Genomic DNA, 5705 nt, shown 5'->3' with positions numbered 1-5705 from the left:
AGGAAGGGTTTCGTTAGGGTCAGCCTTCCTTCCTTAGTTGGGCTAAATTCGACGGTTTTAATTTTATAACACTAACAACGCCCCTCAAAATCCACTTTTCAAAGAAATTTTTTGTATTTGTATGAAACATTTTCGCACATTGAAATATTAAAAATGTTGAGATGACGGTTTGCACCGCAAAGTGAAAATAACTTCCATTTGTATGCAGCGTCGGAATCCTAAAAACGTTAAGAGTTTTTATTTTGAAATAAGGCGTCTTAAATCATCTTTTCTGGAGATTATTACGATATGAATTTATCGCGAAATGGCCATTTTCTCGCGCCCATATGTTATCTGTAAAGCAGCATGAAAATTACAAACGTTTCTCATCACGCGAAAAAATCAACAAGGATTATTTTTGCCAAAACAAGAAGTTGTGCTATCTGCGAGATGGATGTATTGTGGCATTGTGTTTGATCACCAAGCCCTGCAAAGGAAGGCAGTCGTAAAACATATCAGTTGGGTACAATGTTACGTAAATGTCACCACAATGGACCGTATGGCGGAAATTTGGCTTGTCAATTTCAGCTAAATTCAGTCTCAGGGGTTTATTTACGTTTATGTGCTTGTTTTTAATTTCTTTATGTATTTTTCATTCGAGTTAAAGCAAACAAAATCTTTTTATTTGCAATTATCTTGTAATGTAGGTAGGCCACATGCACAGTCTTTATTTCTACATTATTATTATTATTAAGGCTCGGATTATATACACGAAAAAATCGTAAAATATGCACAAAAAATTAAGAAATATGCTCCAATATATACCAAATATGCATCGATATGCAAAATTTTGAACAATAAAAAGTCAAACGTTTTTTGCTGAAAGTATTTATTTTTTGAAAAAACTAATTGATGAATTATAAAGTTCTATAAAAATGTTATGTTTTATCAAAAATAAAATTTTTTCAAATTTTTGTTTTCGAGTTTTACAAAAATTTTATTTTTTTTAAATGGCAACCCGACAAAAAAACATTTTTTTTATGAAGGTCATGATCTAAGGTATTACAACTATCTACTTTATATTAATTATTTTTTTACATATATCGCAATTTAGACAGCAAAAATCGAATAACTGATTTGAAGAAAATATGCACAAATATGCAATATTTCCTAAAATATGCACCAAGTTGCTAAAATATGCAAAATATGCATTTTTTATTTGGCTTATTTTAATCAAAAAACATTAGATATGCATAGAAAACTTACAATTTTGTTGATATACCTCTTAATAACAAATATGCATTTTGCATATAATCCGAGCCTTAATTATTATTATTATTATTATTACGGTAATTGCCCAACTGGAAAAAACCCAATTACAGGACAAAAAAGAAAACTTTAATAGTAGAATATAATATCTTAGACGTAGGAATAGAAGAGTAAGATTTACATTTACCTATTGTTCTATATCTTAAAAAATAATAATAATAATTAATAAAAAAAATCCTTAATTTTTAATGCAAAACTTAGGTACCTCTCATTTATTTTACTTTTAACTTACCTTTTGTCTAGGTACTTATTTTACTAAGTAATAACTTTTACACTATTTTCCCAGATACTTGTTTTAAAGTTCGCGCTCTTATACGCCCGCCATCTATTGGTGCTTACTTTAGTTAGTATTGTGCGCTTTCTCTCTTATACTTATTAGAACATGTGCACATGTTCTAATGTTCTATTGACAGAACTAGAGCTTTCAAAAAAAGTAGAGCGGCACAAATAAGATTACATGCAAAAAAATTCTATAGCTAGCTAGATGAAAATCATTTATAACCACTCTGTATATTACTTTGTTTTTTACTAAAAACTCACTTTTTTCAAAATTTTGTCAAAATGAATCTAAAAATTTCGAAATTGATCTTATTTTAAGTGACTTAGTTTGGTTTTAACCGAGAAACTTTTTTATATCCAAAAATTATAATGAAATGAGTCAAAAAAGCACTAAATTTCTTCGTAATTCTCGTCCGTTTTCAGAAATTTAACTTGTTTATAACTAAAAACGCACTGTTTCGGAATATCTTGTAAAAACAAGACTAAAAGTCATCAAATTGACATTATTTTAGTGTGTTTCAAAAAAAATTAATTAGTTTTTAACTAAGGAGCTCACTTTTTACAAAATGTTTTGTAAAATTACTAAATTTAAAATTGATTCTATTTTATTAAACATCATCTATATCAAAAAAATTTCCTATATTGAAAATAACAAAGCCAAAAATAACTCAATTATACCAAAATTTATGTTATTGTGGATAGTTTAGGTTGTTTATTTTTTCAAAATTTTTTTTTTCAATTTTTTTCATAAAAAATTTCAGTTAAGTTGCCATTTTGACAAAAAAAAATCAAAAAATTTAGTACACTCATGGACATGTTTTAAAACTGGTTACATTTATTTGTTTTATTAGTAATAATAATAAATAAATAAAAAAATTTCTTTTCTTTATTTTTAATACAAAACTTACCTTTTTTTTATATTATTTTTAACTTACCTTTTGTTTTCTTCTTATACTCACTTATTGCACTATTAACACTTTCGTAGATACTTGTTTTAAAGTTAACGCGCTCTTATACGCCCGCCATCTATTGGTGCTTATTTTAGTTAGTGCGCTTTCTCTCTTATACTTATTAGAACATGTGCACATGTTTTTAAAGATCGCGCTCTTATGCGCCCGCCCTCTTTTGACATTTATTTGAATAATATTTGAATTTGAGAAAAATTGACGACTTGACCGGGGCTCGAACTCGGGACCTACCTGCTGGAAAGCGGGACCTTATGCCGCTGAGCCACCACCGCCGCCGACAATTTCAATGTTTTCATTCAATATATTTTACACAAAATTTTTCAAAAATTTATTTTTCACATTTTTACAATGTTTTTGTGCTTTATTAAGTCTTTTGATCCCCCAAGAGTGCAAATGGACAATTTGGAAGTTTTTAATTTCTTCGATTTTTGTCCAAATTTTGGGCGATTTTCGGTACGCGGAGCGATCTAATGCCAATAACTGCGGACTTATTAGAGATAATTTCTTATATTTAGTACCGTTGGAAAGAAAATTTAATTTTCTATCATATACAAGAAAAGATCAGTGCTCTACGATAAATAGTTATCGAGAAAATTTGTGATTAAGGCAAAAATATTATCTTCACAAATTCAAAAAATTCATAATTTTTTAAACTTGACCCAACAACGTTTTATGCATTTTTTTCAGTTTTTAAGACCTCTAGAAATGAAAAAGACGTTATATGAAGCAATTTCAAAATTGAAAAATTGTAAAAACAATTTTTTTTTAACTCCACTCGGTTTGTGATATACTATTATTTTCAGTTTCAGTTTTCAGTTTGTGGTGCAATGCGAGACTTTTCCGGGCATCATTCGTTTCTATTGTTACATAATTGCCATGCATATTCATTAGAAGGCTTTTTGTCAATGCATTCTCTTAGTATTAGAGCTTTTGTGTTGTTTTTTCGAGTAATTACGCAGCGATGATCAGTCGAAATTAAACTGCAAGTCTTAATTGAAATATTCATAATAGCACTTGAGCAGTAATTAGAGACTAAGACAATTGTTTATCAAGCTCTTGTTGAATGTGAAGCGAGCACCAGAACGGAGAATATCCCTCTAATGGCTATGTCTTGAAGTAACTGTTCTAGAAAATGCAACAACAAAAACCAATTGGTTTGAGATTTAAATAAGTTTCACAAAAGGAAGGATAAAAGCCTGAAACAAGAATCATTCAATAATGTATCTTTTTGTAAATCCCACACAAAATATTTCCTTTGAAAATTCCACATTCTTTTCTTTGTGAAATAAATTATTATCCACCTAATGTCAAAGTAGTGCATTAAAAGTTTAAAAGCTCGCAAAAGCTGTGAACTTTATTGTTGTGTCAATGAAGTTTGTTGCAGTTCAACTTAGACATGAACATTAGAGTTAATCCGGTGAAAGTGCAACTCGCGTTGTTAAAATAATCCGGGAAAAAGCTGAAAGGGTTTAGTTAAAGTATAATCGAACGGATGTGGTGATATGGCACTCATAACCAGGGTTTTCATTAAATCCGTAAAACTTTTCAATTAAAGGCAGTGTGACAGTGAAAAAATTTAATTAAACCATTTGTTTTTTGGCTAGATGACTCCCGGAACGGTAACAACTTTTATTAAAATTTCAACAACTTGATGTTTTTGTGGCAGCTGCAGCGAGGTTGCTATTATGCAAAGAGGTATAAATGTTTTTACAAGAAAATGGGCTTTCTCTCACGCTTTCAGCAAGGGAAAAATTAAGATTTTACAATAATTTTCATTATTGCAACAAATTTTACTAACAATTTAATCTTCTTTCTGATCATTAAAAATTTTCGTTTGTTAAAATACAATTTTTTTGTTTTTTTTTTTATTGCAATTTGGTGGTTTTAGTTTCTTCTAGATAATTTTTTCCTTTCTACGTACATTTATTAATTTTTTTTTAGTTTATGATTCAGTTTTATTTTGATTTTTTCTTGCTTGTTTTCTTGCTTGTAATAACATTTTTTTTAACAAGCTATGCTTTGGTGTCATTTCACATTTTTAAATTTTCTTTGAAATAATTAAAAAAAATTATACAGAGAATATAAGATATAAGAGAATATAAGCTTTTTTTTAAATCGTCACTTGACAATTTAGAAATTTAAGTTTAAAGAAAAAAAATGCGAAAAGCGTTTAAAATGTCAAAAGTAACATTGTTTTTAATCAAAATGGTAAATTATCGGCTTATTTTTAAGGAATTTTTCTGTAAATCATTGAGTTTCTGGCTTTTGTCAGGTTTGGTTTATTTCTGACCATATTTTTTGTCAATTGTTGCACTTCTAGCTGAAAACGTGCTGAAACTGTCGAAAAGGCAAAAACAATATTAATTTTGACATTTTAAATAATTTTTTGACGACCCAACCTTGCAAAATCTTACGAAAAAAACTGAGTTTTTATCTTGAAAATCACAAATAAAAAAATTTCAATAATTTCCATCGTTATTTTGCTTGATTTTTTAAAATAACAATAATGCTGATTTTGAAATAATTTAGTGATTTTTTGATCTGATTTAGAAAAAAAACAAAGTTTTTAGGTCAAAAAAGTTTTTTAAATGCTAAAAGACACAAATAACTCAATTTTCGATAAAATTTGTCGATATTTTAAATAAATACTTGTTTAATTAATTAGATTTTTGCCTGAAAAAAGTGCTGAAACACTCAAAAAAAGCAGAAATAATGTCATTTTTGACCTAATTAAACGATTTTTATCTCAGTTTAGCAAAAATTTCCAGAAAATGAGTTTTTAGCTCAAAAACGTTGTTTGAGTTTAAAAAAAAACATAATTTTTAATCAAATTTGGTGAATTTTCAGCTTATTTTTCGGCGTTTATGATTGCGTTTTTGGCTGAAAAACATGATAAAACACTGTAAAAGACAAAAATGATGTCACTTTTGTACTAAATTTAATGATTTGTTAGTCTAATTTAGCAAAATCTTTGGAAAAAGCTGAGTCTTAAACACAAAAATTATTTAAACACAAGAAAAAGACAAAACAATACTATTTTCATTAAAATTTCCTCATTTTTTAGTCTATTTTTGACGAAATATCTCGTTAATTATTGCGCTTCTAGCTGAAAACGTGCTAAAACACTTGAAAAAGGCAAAAATTATATTA

This window comes from Tribolium madens, unplaced genomic scaffold (assembly GCF_015345945.1).
Source record: "Tribolium madens isolate multiple individuals breed KSU strain unplaced genomic scaffold, Tmad_KSU_1.1 Scaffold_3;HRSCAF=73;Tcas5.2_LG2, whole genome shotgun sequence".
NCBI classification, from domain to species: domain Eukaryota; kingdom Metazoa; phylum Arthropoda; class Insecta; order Coleoptera; family Tenebrionidae; genus Tribolium; species Tribolium madens.
The sequence above is the reverse complement of the archived record's forward strand: the minus strand, read 5'-3'. Positions refer to the sequence as shown.